Genomic DNA, 17,037 nt, shown 5'->3' on the forward strand with positions numbered 1-17,037 from the left:
CTAGCGGCGCCGGCACACCGGGTTCTAGTCCCGGTCGGGGAGCCGGATTCTGTCCCGGTTGCCCCTCTTCCAGGCCAGCTCTCTGCTGTGGCCAGGGAGTGCAGTGGAGGATGGCCCAAGTGCTTGGGCCCTGCACCCCATGGGAGACCAGGAAAAGCACCTGGCTCCTGGCTCCTGCCATCGGATCAGCGCGGTGCGCCGGCAGCAGCGCGCCGGCCGCGGCGGCCATTGGAGGGTGAACCAACGGCAAAAGGAAGACCTTTCTTTCTGTCTCTCTCTCTCACTGTCCACTCTGCCTGTCAAAAAATAAAAAAATTAAAAATAAATAAATAAAAAAAAACCCATATGTTTGCTTATTTGCCCTGATCACTAAAATGAAAGATCTATGAGATAACGGCTCTGTTCAATTTCTTCCCATTTATTCTACATCTACAAAAGTTTGTGATACTGTCAGTCGTGTACCATTGTGTACAACAATGAAGCCACTATTGTTTCATATCGATGAGAATTGTCTATCTGATTTTGCATTGAATGAAAAACTGCCCTATCAGGGATTGAAAGCTGATGTGATTCCATCATGGACCCCCAGGGGGTGCCAGTGCACCTCTGGTCTGGCAGTGACAGAGGGACTGGGAGGATTGAGACTCACAGCCTTGTCTAGACTCTTGAGGAACAGTGGTTTTTCTGCTCGCTGCTTGTGGAATTCTTTGTTTACTGGAAGGTTAAGCTGGTGGTAATAAATTGAACGTGTGTCCAAGTAAAACTTAAAGATAAAAGAGAGGAGGGTGGAGGTGAGGAAGAATGGAGGACGTGGTGGGAAGTGGCATTATGCTCTAACAATTATGGATAGGATGGGTCGGCCTTGTGCAGTGGGTAAAGCCACCACATGCAGGGCCAGCTTCTCACATGAGCATTGGTGGGAGTCCTGGCTGCTCCACTTCCAAATCAGCTCCCCGCTACTGGCCTGGGAAAGCACCAGTGGATGCAACAAGTGTTTCAGCCCTGACACCCACGTGGAAGACCTGAAAGAAGTTCCATGTCCCAGCTCTTGCCAGGCACAGCCTCAGCCAGTGCAACCATGGAAGAGTGAACCAGCAGATGGAAGAGAACTCTCTCCCTGAAACTCTGTGTGTGTGTGTGTGTGTGTGTGTGTAAAACACGGAATTTAAATAAGCAAATAAATTTTTTTAAAAAACTGTACACATAAAAACTGTACAGATGAAATTGCCATCCTTTATAAAATTTTCTAATCACCAGTATTGAAAATATTTTCCTTGTAATATCATTAAAATTTTCTCTTTTACTCTATGAATCTCAAAGGATGCTATAACTTCAATTACTCAGCAAGAATAATTGATTTCCTTTAGCACAGTAGGGACATGGTCATGTCTGTGCTGATGCTGCCAGGAGGAGGAAGGAGGGAGCCTCAGAGGAGTCACCCTGGCCCCTTCCACCCGACCCTGCAGGACCTTCAAGCCTGGCTGCTCTGAGAATCACTCTCAGCAGATGGGGCCCAGGAGGAGCAGCTGGGACAGCCCAGCCTCACACTTCTGCTTTCCTGGGGGGTTTTTGTAAGGGCTTGTATCACTGTGGTACCAACCACTACTATAATAAGTGCCTTGACAGTAGTAAGTGGCAGCATCGTCACACTGCACGCCGCTGATGGTGAGAGTGAACTGTGTCCCAGATCCACTGCCTTTGAACCGGGATGGGACCCCAGATGCCAATTTGGATGCATCGTAGATCAAGAGCTTGGGAGGCTGCCCTGGTTTTTGCTGATACCAGGATAAGTAGTTGTTACTATAAACACTCTGACTGGACTGGCAATTGATGGTGACTGTGCCTCCCACAGCTGCAGACACGGAGGATGGAGTCTGGGTCAGCACTTGCGCAAATGTGGCACCTGAGAAGGGAAACAGAAACACAGAGACCACACTCATCCTCCTGTTCTAAGAGGACGCTCCTGCAGAGACGGGCAGCCCTGGCCACACTGCCCGAGGCCGTTCCTGCTGCTGGCCTTCCTTACCTGGGAGCCAGAGCAGCAGGAGCCCCAGCAGCTGAGTGGGGGCCCTCGTGTCCATGCTGGGTCCTGCCTGGCACTGCCTCCTGCATGGGGTGGGAGCAGCCTGCTCCTAAATGCCCAGAGAGGTGGGCGGTGCTCTGGGGACATGCAAATGAGCAGGGGCGGGGCAGGGCTGTGCCCAGCTGAAGGGCCCAGGGCAGCTCAGAACTCAGCCCAGGGGCTGTGTCTCCACTGCCCCAGCTCAGACCAGGGCTGCACAAGTTTACCTGCAGTGTGTATGCGTCTACTGGGAGATGTCACATCCCAAAGTCCCTTAGGGACATTTGCGAACACTTTATGTGAACTGAATGACCTGATGGTATAATCTATTCATGATTACTTTGGGATTCTGGAGGAGAAGGCTGCTTTTCTAATGAATAGTTTACAACTGAAGGCTGAGGTCATTGTCTTTACCTGTTTGTCCTCTGATGCTCTCACATTGTCTCCTCACGGCAGACCGCTGCACCAGGGAGATGGTCTCTGAGAGAGGAGACTTCTGTCCCACACTCACCTCTGTACTGACTCAGAATAAACATCCTCCGAACAAGCGGCTGCCAGAGAGACACCAGGACTCAGAAGGAGACGCAGGTGCTTAGAGGAGAGATCACACGTGTGCTCTCCATCTGCAGCCAGAGTTCTGAGTCAAGGTTGCAAGAGGAAAACAGAAGTGCGAGTTTCAAGGAATCTCCATAGTTATGAAAAAATCATGAAAAATAACTTCCCTCCTTTTTCTGTCCAGAAGTGTTCACACTTTTCTTAAGAAATACACAGAGGGGCCAGCGATGTGGCCAAGAGAGTTAAAGTACTGGCCTGAAGTGCCAGCATCCCATATGGGCACTGGTTGTAGTCTCGCCTGCTCCTCTTCTAATCCAACATTCCTCTATGGCCTAAGATAGTAGTAGAAGATGGCCCAAGTCTTGGTTCCTGCACCCAGGTGGGAGAGCGGAAAGAAGCTGCTGGCTCCTTTCTTTGGATCAGCACTGTTCCGAAGATTGCAGCCATCTGGAGAGTGACCCAGAGCATGGAAGACCTCTCTCACTACTCTCTTCTCTCTCTCTCTCTCTCTCTCTCTCTCTCTCTCTCTCTCTCTGCCTCTCACTGTAAATCTGACTTTCAAATAAAATTAAAAAGAAAGAAATCCGGAGAGGAGTGATGGCTGGCATCATGGCACAGTGGATAAGGCTACCACTTGGAATGCCAGCAGCTTATACCAGAGACTGGTTTGAATCCCCACTGCTCCACTTCTGATCCCATTTCCTGCTAATGCACACCCTGGGAGGCAGCAGAAAATGCCCATGTTCTCAGATAATTTCTCCACAGGGGAGACCAGGGGCAGTTCTGGCTCTGGGCTTCTATTTGACCCAGAACTCACTGTTCCAGCCATTTGTGGAGAGACCAGGTTAAAGAACCCCTCCTCCCCTGGCTTTTCCTCTATCCAATGCTCAATCCTACAAATAAATAAATAAATATTTTGAAACATGGAAAATGTTAATATTTATGAAAATTATCTAAATTATATTTATTAGAAATAAATATTCACCACAGTACAAAACACCCTGCTAAAACTGGGATCTATTTTTTTTTAAAGATTTATTTCATTTATTTGAAAGTGTGACAGAGAGAGGTAGAGACAGAGAGAGAGGTCTTCCATCTGCTGGTTCACTCCCCAAATGGCTGCAATGGCCAGAGCTTATTTGATCCCAATCCAGGAGCCAGGAGGTTTTTCTGGGTCTCCCACCTGGATTCAAGGGCCCAGAGACTTGCCCCATCTTCTATTGTTATGCCAACCCATAGCAGAGAGCTGGATCAAAAGAGGAGCAGCTAAGACTTGAGTTAGCTCCATATGGAATGCTGGCGCTTCAGGACAGGGCTTTAACCCACTGCGCCACAGCACCTTGGGCTCCATTATTTTAACATCCAGTGTCTGGCACTGATTTTTCCACTGACCTCTGTGTTGGTTGGTTTCATGCTACAGCAATTGTAGAAATTTAAGAAGCTTTTTCCTCAATCGAAGGACGATTTGGCCATCTGACCATTACTGAGACTACAATTAGTGTATCTTTTCAGGAGACACAGTGTGGAACTGCCTGACTCATTCCCTCTGCCTGTACCCGAGACAGGAGGATGCACTAGGTGGACCTGGACACCCACTGCCCACGTGCCCCCAGCAATGGCAGTGTCCAGGGAGGATCTCATTGAAGCACATGGGAGAAGGTGTAAAATACATGTTTGCTTATTTGCCATGGTCATTGATAAAATGATCTATGAGATAAGGAGCTCTGTTCGACTTTTTTCCATTTATTCTACATCTAGAAAAGATTGTGATACTGTCCGTCATGTTCCTTGTGTAAAAACAATGAGGCCACTCTTGTTTCATGAATTTCAATGAGAATTGTCTACCTGATTTTGCCCTGAATGAAAAACTGCCCAGAGTATCAGGGATTGAAAGCTGACCTGATTCAATCATTGAACCCCAGGGGGAGCCAGCGCACCTCAGGTCTGGTAGTGGCAGAGGTCTTGGGAGGATTGAGACTCACAGCCTTGTCTACACTCTTGAGGGACAGTGGTTTTTCTGCTACTCTGTGCTGAATTTTCTATATAGTTGAGGGCTGAGTTAGTTTTTATAAAGTACATTGAATATATGTCAGTGTGGGGCTGGCACTGTGGTGTTGCGGGTAAAGCCTCAGCCTGCATTGCCAGCATCCATAGGAGAGCCATTTTGAGACCTGGCTGCTCCACTTCCCATCCAGCTCTCTGCTATGGCCTGGGAAAACAGTAGAAGATGGCCCAAGTCCTTGGGCCCCTGCACGCGGATGGGAGACATAGAAGAAGCTCCTGGCTCCTGGCTTTGGATCGGCGCAGCTCTGGCCATTGCAGCCATCTGGGGAGTGAACCAAGAGAAGGAAGACCTCTCTCTCTGTCTCTCCTTCTCTGTGTAACTCTGACTCTCAAATAAATCAATAAATATTTTAAAAATAAAATGATTATGCTTGGAATATTTATAATGTTATCTCTTTTGCTCTATGAATCCCAAATGATGCTCTAGCTTCGAATACTCAGAATAGTTGCTTTCCTTTCGAACAGCAGGGACATGGTCATGTCTGTGCTACTGCTTCCAGGAGGGAGCCTCAGAGGAGTCAGCCTGGCCCCTTCCACCCGACCCTGCAGGACCTTCAAGCCTGGCTGCTCTGAGAATCACTCTCAGCAGATGGGGCCAGGAAGAGCAGCTGGGGCAGCCCAGCCTCACACTTCTGCTTTCCTGGGGGTTTTTGTTAGGGCTTGGAACACTATGGTATCAGTACTACTACTATAATAGCCTGCACAGTAGTAAGTGGCAGCATCGTCACACTGCACGCCGCTGATGGTGAGAGTGAACTGTGTCCCAGATCCACTGCCGCTGAACCGCGATGAGACCCCAGATGCCAGTTTGGATGCCTGGTAGATCAGGAGCTTGGGAGGCTGCCCTGGTTTCTGCTGATACCAGGCTAAGTAGTTGTTACTATAAACACTCTGACTGGACTGGCAATTGATGGTGACTGCCTCCCACAGCTGCAGACACAGGGGATGGAGTCTGGGTCAGCACTCAGGCAAATGTGACACTTCACAAAACTCTAAATGAACTGGAACACTGGGTGGTGTAATCTATTCATGCTTATGTTGGGATCCTGTAGGTGAAAGTCCTTTTTTCTGAAGAGTATGTTCAAACATCTTAGAATTAGCAACCTGCACTTGCTCACCATTTGACTTTGGGAAATCCATCCTGCCCACTGAGATGCACAGTCAGATAGGAGAATTCTCTGCATCCATCAGCACCTGCACAGAGGTGCCGTGTCTCCAAGTGCCCACTTCAGACCCAGGTTGCTCAGATCTCCTACAGAGAATGTCTCTCTGGGGGTCTCAGCAGAGAGAGGACAGTGTGGGTAGAGGTCCACGCTCTCCTCACGGCTCAGCCCAGCTTTGCTGCTACTGCTCCACCTGAGACAGGGGTTGCAGGGCTTGCACAGCCCAGAACCTGTGAGAAGCTGAGCAGCTCCTCAGTGTGGTTCTGGTGGACGTCACTGAGGCCAGGGCGGCTTCTGCTTTCTCTTATCCCCTAATGGTCTTGGTGTGACGTAAAAGAGCAATAAACAGAAAACATGGTGAAAACTAGCATTTATAAAAATGGTTGTGCTTGGATCCTGCCACACACTGGGAGTCCTACACAGAGTTCTGTGCTCTGGACTGTGTCCTGACCCAGCCTCAGCTGACAGGGTCATCCGAAAAACTACCAGCACATGGAGGATTCTCTCATTCACTCTCTCTCTCTTTCTCTCTCTCTCTCTCTCTTTCAGACTCTCTCACTTTGCCTTTACCAATGCTCAATCTTTCAAGTAAATAAATAAATATATATTTTGAGAAATGGGAAATATTGCATGTAAGAAAATAAATTGGGGTTACAGGAGCAATCGTGTCAATTTTCAATCTGTGATGCAGTAGTTCTTCATTTAACCAAAATCAAATAGAACATTCTCATTGGATTGCACCAATAGGAGCTTCTTTGTTGGTACATAAATGCACACGAGGAATAGTATCACAATCCTTTAGGCATTGAATAATTGGAACAAGTCGAACAGAGCCCTTTATGTCATATCTTTCATTTTAGTGGGCCGGGCAGATGAGAAACAAACCAATGACATTCCAACTGTGCTCCCACTGTGTCCATATGGTGCACCTCCCATGGAGCAGGGCCAGTGCTCGGGACAATGGGGGTATGGGTGTGCAGGTGCACGTGTGCCTCCTTCTGTCTCCACCTAGACAGGGGCAGAGGCAGAGGCAGAGGAGAGGGAATGTATCAGGCAACTCCACATCTATGTTTCCTGAAAAATAAACTCATTGTACTCTCAGTGATGGTCAGGTAGACAAACTGTCCCTGGCAAAAGATTTTAAAATTTCTCATGTCCCTGTAGAATAATGTCAGTCAGCACACAGGTCAGAGGGAAGAATCAGTGCCCAGACACTGGAGATAAAAAAAAAAAAATTGAGCCCAGCTTTAGTGTGCATTAGCAGGAAATGGGGTCAGAAGTGGAGCAGTAGGATTCAAACTAGTCTCTGATGTAGGCTGCTGGCATTGCAAGTGGCAGCTTAATCCACTGTGCCATGATGCCAGTCCATCCTCCTCCCTAGCTTTACTTACAAATACAGTGAAGGTTTCAGGAAGAGGAGAGAGGGAAGTTCCTTCCTTTATGTCCTCAGACCTATGGTGACTCCTTCAAATTTGCTCTTCCGTTTACTTCCTGTATCCTTGACTCAGAACTCTGGCTGCAGATGGGAGAGCGCACCTGTGTGATCTCTCATCTAAGCACCTGCGTTCTCCTTCTGAGTCCTGGTCTCTCTCTGGCAGCCGCTTGTTCTGAGGATGTTTATTTTGAGTCAGTACAGAGGTGAGTGTGGGACAGAAGTCTCGTCTCTCAGAGACCATCTCCCTGGTGCAGCGGTCTGCCGTGAGGGGACAATGTGAGAGCATCAGAGGACAAGCAGGTAAAGACATTAACCTCAACTTTCAGGTGTAACTAAGTTTCTTAAGAAAAGGTACTTTCTCCTATAGAATCCCAACATAACCATGAATACATTACATCATCTTCTTAACCCATAAACTCAAAGTTTTGGAAATGTCCCTCAGTGACTTTAGGATGTGGCGTCTCCTGGCAGGAACATGCCCACTGCAGGTAAACTTGTGCAGCCCTGGTCTGAGCTGGGGCAGTGGAGACACAGCCCCTGGGATGAGTTCTGAGCTGCCCTGGGCCCTTCAGCTGGGCACAGCCCTGCCCCGCCCCTGCTCATTTGCATGTCCCCAGAGCACCGCCCACCTCTCTGGGCATTTAGGAGCAGGCTGCTCCCACCCCATGCAGGAGGCAGTACCAGGCAGGACGCAGCATGGACACGAGGGCCCCCACTCAGCTGCTGGGGCTCCTGCTGCTCTGGCTCCCAGGTAAGGAAGGCCAGCAGCAGGAACGGCCTCGGGCAGTGTGGCCAGGGCTGCCCATCTCTGCAGGAGCGCCCTCTTAGAACGTAAGGATGAGTGTGGTCTCTGTGTTTCTGTTTCCCTTCTCAGGTGCCAGATGTGACCCTGTGTTGACCCAGACTCCACCCTCGGTGTCTGCAGCTGTGGGAGGCACAGTCACCATCAAGTGCCAGTCCAGTCAGAGTGTTTATAATAACAACGAATTATCCTGGTATCAGCAGAAACCAGGGCAGCCTCCCATGCTCCTGATCTATGCAGCATCCAATCTGGAAACTGGGGTCCCATCACGGTTCAAACGCAGTGGATCTGGGACACAGTTCACTTTCACCGTCAGCGGCGTGCAGTGTGACGATGCTGCCACTTACTTCTGTCAAGGCGGTTATAGTAGTAGTAGTACTGGTACCACAGTGTTCCAAGCCCTAAAAAACCCCCCAGGAAAGCAGAAGTGTGAGGCTGGGCTGCCCCAGCTGCTCCTCCTGGGCCCCATCTGCTGAGAGTGATTCTCAGAGCAGCCAGGTTTGAAGGTCCTGCAGGGTCGGGTGGAAGGGGCCAGGCTGACTCCTCTGAGGCTCCCTCATGTCCACCCTCTTAGGAGCTGCAGTATTGACATATCATGACCCTACTTGCTTTAAAGGAAAGCAATTGTTCTTCCCAAGTATTTGAGGCTGGAGTATCATTTGGGATTCTTTGAGCAAAAGAGAAAACAGATATTGCTAGCAAAAAAAATATTATTTGACAGATAGAGTTTGACAGTAGGAGAGAGAGAGACAGAAAGGTCTTCCTTCCATTGGTACACCCCCCAAATGGCCGCAACAGCTGGAATTTGGCCGATCTGAAGCCAGTAGTCAGGCACTTCCTCCTGCTCTCCCATGCAGGTGCAGGGGCCCAAGCACTTGGGCCATCCTCCACTGCCTTCCCAGGCCACAGAAGAGAGCTGGAGTGGAAGAGGAGCAACCGGGACTAGAACTCGGTGCCCATGTGGGATGCCGGTGCCACAGGAGGAGGATTAACCAAGTGAGCCACAGCGCAGGCCCTAAGCAAAAATATTTGAAACACAGTGATAATATAAAAATTATATATAATATATATATAAATATATAAACATATATGCTTTCCTGGGCGGTGGTTGTTAGGGCTTGGAACACTGTGGTAAGTAGCACCACTATATGCTCCTTGACAGTAGTAAGTGGCAGCATTGTCACACTGCACGCCGCAGTGTGTCCCAGATCCACTGCCTTTGAACCGAGATGGGACCCCAGATGCCAGAGTGGATGCCAGATAGATCAGGAGCTTGGGAGGCTGCCCTGGTTTCTGCTGATACCAGGATAATTCGTTGTTATTATAAACACTCTGACTGGACTGGCACTTGATGGTGACTGTGCCTCCCACAGCTGCAGACACGGGCGATGGTGTCTGGGTCAGCACGGCTGCAAATGTGGCACCTGAGAAGGGAAACAGAAACACAGAGACCACACTCATCCTCATGTTCTAAGAGGACGCTCCTGCAGAGATGGGCAGCCCTGGCCACACCGCCCGAGGCCGTTCCTGCTGCTGGCCTTCCTTACCTGGGAGCCAGAGCAGCAGGAGCCCCAGCAGCTGAGTGGGGGCCCTCGTGTCCATGCTGGGTCCTGCCTGGCACTGCCTCCTGCATGGGGCAGGAGCAGCCTGCTCCTAAATGCCCAGAGAGGTGGGCGGTGCTCTGGGGACATGCAAATGAGCAGGGGCGGGGCAGAGCTGTGCCCAGCTGAAGGGCCCAGGGCAGCTCAGAACTCAGCCCAGGGGCTGTGTCTCCACTGCCCCAGCTCAGACCAGGACTGCACAAGTTTACCTGTGTGGAGAAATTAGTTACACGAAGCAATTCAAATATGGTGCTGAAAGGAAGTAAGGTGGGCGGAATCCAAAGTTGTTTACCACTAAAACTACTTGGCTAAGCAACATCAGGGGAAGTGGCAGCAAAAGATATCAAGTGTATAGACATATGGCCAGTCCTATGAAAATCGCTCTATAAAATGACCCTTTAAGTGGTTGGTTGGTCTTTATGCCCTGCCCCAACGACTCTGCAGTTTTGTGCTATAAAAGGCTCTATTACATGCAAAATAAACAAGTTCTTGCTGGACTTGACTCCCCGTTGCATCTGATTGTCTCCAGGATCAGGAGGCTGGGGAACGGGCGAGCAGCACACTTACCTTTCCTGGGACCCAGTCCATCCTTGTTCGGGTGGACGAAGACCCTGCATACCTGCAGGGCACATGTTTCTACCGGGGATTTCACATGCCAAAGTCACTGAGGGATTCTTTGAAAAACTTTAAATCACCTGGAAGACAAGATAGCATAATCTATTCATGATTACATTGGGGTTCTGGAGGAGAAATTCACTTTTCAAATGAAGAGTTTACAACTTAAAGCTAAGGTCCATGTCTTTACCTGCTTGTCCTCTGATGCTCTCACATTGTCCCCTCACCGCAGACCGCTGCACCAGGGAGATGGTCTCTGAGAGACGAGACTTCTGCCCACACTCACCTCTGTACTGACTCAGAATAAACATCCTCAGAACAAGCGGCTGCCAGAGAGAGACCAGGACTCAGAAGGAGAATGCAGGTGCTTAGATGAGAGATCACACATGTGCACTCTCCCATCTGCAGCCAGAGTGCTGAGTTAAGGATACAGAAAGTAAACGGAAGAGCAAATTTGAAGGAGTCACCATAGGTCTGAGAAACATCAAGAAAAATAACTTCCCTCTCTCCCCTCTCCAGAAATGTTCACACTTTTCTTTAGAAATCCAGAGAAGGGGCCGTCACTGTGGCTCAGAGGGTTAAAGCACGGGCCTGAAGCGCTGGCATCCCATATGGGCACTGGTTCTATTCCCACCTGCTCTCTTCTGATCCAGCACTCCTCTATGGACTGGGATAGTGGTGGAAGATGGCCCAAGTTTGGGCCCCTGCACCCATGTGGGAGATCTGGAAGAAGCTCCTGGCTCTTCGGATCAGCGCAGCTTCGGCGAATGAACCACTGGGTGGAAACCTCTCTCTCTCTCTCTGCATCTCACTGTAAATCTGACTTTCATTTAAATAAAAGAGAAATCCGGAGAGGAGGGAAGGTTGGCATCATGGCTTAAAGCTGCCACTTGCAATGCTGGTAGCATATATCAGACCGCTTTGCATCCCCACTGCTCCACTTCTGATTCCATTTCCTGCTAATGCACACCCTGGAAGGCAGCAGAAAATGGCCCAAGTTCTTGGATTCCTGCTCCACAGTGGAGAACAGGGGCAGTTCTGGCTCTGGGCTTCTGTTTGGCCAGGAACTCACTGTTACAGCCATTTGTCGACAGACCAGCTTACAGAACCCCCTCTCCCCTGGCTTTGCTTCTCTCCAATGCTCAATCCCACAAGTAAATAAATAAATATTTTGAAAACTGGAAAATATTAACATTTATGAAAATTTTCTAAATTATATTTATTAGAAATAAGTATTCCCAGATCCCTGATAAAACTGGGATCTATTATTTTTTTAAAGATTTATTTCATTTATTTGAAAGAGTTACAGAGAGAGGTATAGACAGAGAGAGAGGTCTTCCATCTGCTGGTTCACTCCCTAAATGGCTGCAATGGCCAGAGCTTATTTGATCCCAATCCAGGAGCCAGGAAGTTTTTCCGGGTCTCCCACATGGGTGCAGGGACCCAGAGATTTGGATCATCTTCTATTGCTATCCCAGGCCATAGCAGAGAGCTGGATCACAAGAGGAGCAGCTGAGACTTGAGTCAGCTCCATATGGAATCTTGGCGCTTCAGGACAGGGCTTTAACCTGCTGCACCATGGCACTGTGGGCTCTATTATTTTTACTACCGGTGTCTGGGCACTGATTCTTCCACTGACCTCTGTGTTGGCTGGTTTCATGCTACAGTAATTTGAGAAATTCAAGAGGCTTTTTACAAAATCAAAGGACTATTTGGCCATCTGAATTACTGAGACTACCATTAGTGTATCTTTTCATTGTGGAACAAACCAGTTAATTCCCTCTGCCTCTCCACTGCCTGTGCCCGAGGCAGGAGGATGCACTAGGTGGACCTGGACACCCACTGCCCACGTGCCCCCAGCAATGGCAGTGTCCAAGGAGGATCTCACTTGAAGCACATGGGAGCAGGGGTAAAACATGTTTCTTATTTGCCCTGATCACTAAAAAAAGATCTAGGATATCTTTATTCTAAGTCTACAAAAGATTGTGATACTGTCAGTGGTATAACATTGTGTACAATGAAGCCACTATTGTTTCATTTCGATGAGAATTGTCAATCTGATTTTGCACTGAATGAAAAATTACCCTATCAGGATTGAAAGCTGATGTGATTCCATCATGGACCCTCCGTGGGCCCCAGTGCACCTGAGGTCTGGTAGTGACAGAGGGATTGGGAGGATTGAGACTCACAGCATTCTCTAGACTCTTGAGGAAAAGTGGTTTTCTGCTACTCCTTATGGAATTCTTTGTTTACTAGAAGGTTAAGCTGGTGGTAATAAACAGAACGTGTGTCCATGTAAAACTTAAAAGAAAAAGAGAGGAGGGGGGAGTGAGGAAGGAGGGAGGATGTGGTGAGAAGTGGCATTATGCTCTCACAATCGTGTATAGGACGGGCCAGCCGTGCGCAGTGGGTAAGGCCACAGCATGCAGCACCAGCATCCCACATGGGCACCGGTGGGAGTCCTGGCTGCTCCACTTCCAAATGAGCTCCCTGCTAATGGCCTGGGAAAGCACCAGTGGATGAAACAAGTGCTTCAGCCCTGGCAACAACGTGGGAGACCTGAAAGAAGTTCCATCACCCAGCTCTTGTTGTGCACAGTCTCAGCCAGTGCAGCCATTGGAAGAGTGACCCAGCAGATGGAAGAGAAATCTCTCCCTGAAACTGAGTGTGTGTGTGAGAGAGTATGTATGTGTGTGTGCGTGTGTAAAACATGGACTTTCAAAAAACAAATAATTTTTTCAAAAAACCATGTACAAATATACTGAACATATGAAATTGGCATTCTTTACAAAATTTTCTAAATCACCAGTTTTTAAAATATGTTTTCTTGTAATATAATTAAACTTTTCTCTTTTGCTCTATGAATCACAAATGATGCTCTGTCTTCGAACACTCTGCAAGAATAATTGTTTACTTTAGCACAGTAGGGACATGGTCAGATCTGTGCTGCCGCCACCAAGGAGGAGGAATGGAGGGAGCCTCAGAGGAGTCACCCTGGCCCCTTCCACCCGACCCTGCAGGACCTTCAAGCCTGGCTGCTCTGAGAATCACTCTCAGCAGATGGGGCCCAGGAAGAGCAGCTGGGGCAGCCCAGCCTCACACTTCTGCTTTCCTGGGGGGTTTTTGTAAGGGTTTGGAACACTGTGGTAAATATAACCACTATAATAGCCTTGACAGTAGTAAGTGGCAGCATCGTCACACTGTACTTCGCTGATTGTGAGAGTGAACTGTGTCCCAGATCCACTGCCTTTGAACCGCGATGGGACACCAGATGCCAGATTGGATGCCCTGTAGATCAGGAGCTTGGGAGGCTGCCCTGGTTTCTGCTGATACCAGGATAAGCAGTTGTTACTATAAACACTCTTACTGGACTGGCAACTGATGGTGACTGTGCCTCCCACAGCTGCAGACACAGGGGATGGAGTCTGGGTCAGCACTTGCGCAAATGTGGCACCTGAGGAGGGAAACAGAAACATAGAGACCACACTCATCCTCACATTCTAAGACAACCCTCCTGCAGAGACAGGCAGCCCTGGCCACACTGCCTGAGGCCGTTCCTGCTGCTGGCCTTCCTTACCTGGGAGCCAGAGCAGCAGGAGCCCCAGCAGCTGAGTGGGGGCCCTCGTGTCCATGCTGGGTCCTGCCTGGCACTGCCTCCTGCATGGGGTGGGAGCAGCCTGCTCCTAAATGCCCAGAGAGGTGGGCGGTGCTCTGGGGACATGCAAATGAGCAGGGGCGGGGCAAGGCTGTGCCCAGCTGAAGGGCCCAGGGCAGCTCAGAACTCAGTCCAGGGGCTGTGTCTCCAGCTGCCCCAGCTCAGACCAGGACTGCACAAGTTTACCTGCAGAGGACATGCTCCTACCGGGAGATGTCACCTCCCAAAGTTTCTGAGGGGCATTTGTCAACACTTTAGGTGAGTTGGAGCACAAGATGGTGTAATGTATTCATGGTTATGTTGGGATTCTGTAGGAAAAAAATCCATTTTCTATGGAATACTTAGTTACACCTTAAGGCTAAGGTCCATGTCTTTACCTGCTTGTCCTCTGATGCTCTCACATTGTCCCCTCACCGCAGACCGCTGCACCAGGGAGATGGTCTCTGAGAGACGAGACTTCTGTCCCACACTCACCTCTGTACTGACTCAGAATAAACATCCTCAGAACAAGTGGCTGCCAGAGACCAGGACTCAGAAGGAGAACGCAGGTGCTTAGATGAGAGATCACACGTGTGCTCTCTCCCATCTGCAGCCAGAGTTCTGAGTCAAGGATGCAGGAGGAAAACAGAAGTGAGTTTCAAGCAGTCACCGTAGGTCTGAGAACATCAAGAAAAATAACTTCCCTCTCTCCCCTGCCTAGAAATTTTCACACTTTTCTTAAGAAATTTAGAGAGTGGACTGTAGATGTTTTACAGCTGGTTAATGCCCTGGCCTGAAGCACTGGCATTTCATATGGGTTTCCATTCCAGTCCCAGCTCTCCACTTCCCATCCAGCTCTCTGTTATGGACTAGGAAAGCAGTGGAAGATGGCCCAATTCCTTGGGCCCCTGCACCAGCATAGGAGACCCAGAAGAAGCTCCTGCCTCTAGCTTCTATTCCGTGCAGCTCTGTCCACTGCATCCATCTGGGGTGTGAACCAGAGGATGGAAGACCTCTCTCTCTTCATTACTCTCAATGTAACTCTGTCTTTCAAATAAATTAAAAAAAAATAGAAATCCAGAGAGGATGGAAAGCTGACATCGAGGCACAGTGGATAAAGCTGCCACTTGCAATGCCAGCAGCCTACATCAGAGACTGGTTTGAATCCTCCTGCTCCACTTCTGATCCCATTTCCTGCTAATGCACACCCTGGGAGGCAGCAGAAAATGGCCCAAGTTCTTGGATTCCTGCCCCCCAGGGGAGACCAGGGGCAGTTCTGGCTCTGGGGTCTGCTTGGCCAAGTCCTCACTGTTACAGCCATTTGTGGAGAGCACCAGCTTCAGAAACCCTCTTCTCTCTCTCTCTCTCTCTCTCTCTCTCTCTCTCTCTCTCTCTGTCTTTGCCTCTCTCCAATCTGTCTTACAAATAAATAAGTAAATATTTTGAAAAATGGAAAATGTTAACATTTATGAAAATAATATTTATTAGCAGTAAGTATTCACCACAATACAAGACACCCTGCTAAAACTGGGCTCTATATTTTAAAAAATTTATTTAATCTATTTGAAAGACAGAGTTACAGAGAGAAGTAGAGACAGAGACAAAGGTCTTCTATCCACTCGTTCACTCCCCAGATTTCTCTAATTGCTGGAGCCGTGCCCATATGAAGCCAGCAGCCAGGAGCTTCTACCGGGTCTCCCATGTGTGCACATGGGCATAATGACTTGCACCATCTCCTACTGTTTCCCAGGCCATAGCAGAGAGTCGGATTGAAAGAGGAGCAGCTGAGACTGGAACCAGCGCCCATATGGGATGCCTGAGCTTCAGCCAAGGCTATAACTGGCTATTCCACAGCACCGTGGGCTCTAATATTTTTGCATCCAGTGTCTGGGCTTGGATTCTTCCACTGACCTGTGTGTTGGCTGGTTTCATGCTACAGTAATTTGAGAAATTCAAGAGGCTTTTTACAAAATCAAAGGACTATTTGGTTGTCAGACCGTTACTGAGACTACAATTAGTGTATCTTTTCAGGAAACACAGTGTTGAACTGCCCGATTTGTTCCCTCTGCCTCTGCCCGAGACAGGAGGATGCACTAGGTGGACCTGGACACCCACTGCCCACATGCCCCCAGCAATGGCAGTGTCCAAGGAGGATCTCACTTGAAGCACATGGGAGCAGGGGTAAAACATGTTTCTTATTTGCCCTGATCACTAAAAAAAGATCTATGAGATCTTTATTCTAAGTCTACAAAAGATTGTGATACTGTCAGTGGTATAACATTGTGTACAATGAAGCCACTATTGTTTCATTTCGATGAGAATTGTCAATCTGATTTTGCACTGAATGAAAAATTACCCTATCAGGATTGAAAGCTGATGTGATTCCATCATGGACCCTCCGTGGGCCCCAGTGCACCTCAGCTCTGTTAGTGACAGAGGTTTGGGAGGATTGAAACATCCTTGTGTAGACTCTGGGGGAACAGTGGTTTCTGCTCACTTCTTGTGGAATTCTTTGTTTACTAGAAGGTTAAGCTGGTGGTAATAAATTGAACGTATGTCCAAGTAAAACTTAAAAGAAAAAGAGAGGAGGGTGGGAGTGAGGAAGGAGGGAGGATGTGGTAGGAAGTGGCATTATGCTCTCACATCGTGGATAGGATGGGCCGGACTTGTGCAGTGGGTAAGGCCACAGCATGCAGCGCCAGCATCCCACATGGGCACCGGTGGGAGTCCTGGCTGCTCCACTTCCAACGAGCTCCCTGCTAATGGCCTGGGAAAGCACCATCAGATGGAACAAGTGCTTCAGCCCTGGCAATCATGTGGGAGACCCAAAAGAAGTTCCATCACACAGCTCTTGCTGGTAACTGCATCAGCCAGTGCAGCCATTGAGGAGTGACCCAGCAGATGGAAGAGAAATCTCTCCCTGAAACTGTGTGTATGTGCGTTTGTAGTTTTGTGTGTCTATGTAAAACACAGATTGTCAATAAGCAAATACCTTTTTTAAAAAACTGCACATATGAAATTAGCATCTTTATAAAATTTTCTATTCACCAATATTTAAAATATTTTTCCTTGTAATATCATTAAACTTTTCTCTTTTGATCTATGA

General features: G+C 48.6%; 1 long non-coding RNA gene across 1 annotated transcript in view; it reads left to right on the forward strand.

Annotated features, from left to right (window-relative positions):
- The first annotated feature begins 7,944 nt into the window (after positions 1 to 7,944).
- LOC138848564 (uncharacterized) overlaps positions 7,945 to 17,037 on the forward strand; it is a 284,768-nt gene continuing 275,675 nt past the window's right edge. The window contains exons 1-2 of the long non-coding RNA XR_011386496.1: positions 7,945 to 8,030; positions 8,154 to 8,292. This is a non-coding gene — a long non-coding RNA (uncharacterized lncRNA). The remainder of the gene's footprint in view (positions 8,031 to 8,153; positions 8,293 to 17,037) is intronic.

This window comes from Oryctolagus cuniculus, chromosome 2 (genome assembly GCF_964237555.1).
Source record: "Oryctolagus cuniculus chromosome 2, mOryCun1.1, whole genome shotgun sequence".
In the NCBI taxonomy this organism is placed as follows: Eukaryota; Metazoa; Chordata; class Mammalia; order Lagomorpha; family Leporidae; genus Oryctolagus; species Oryctolagus cuniculus.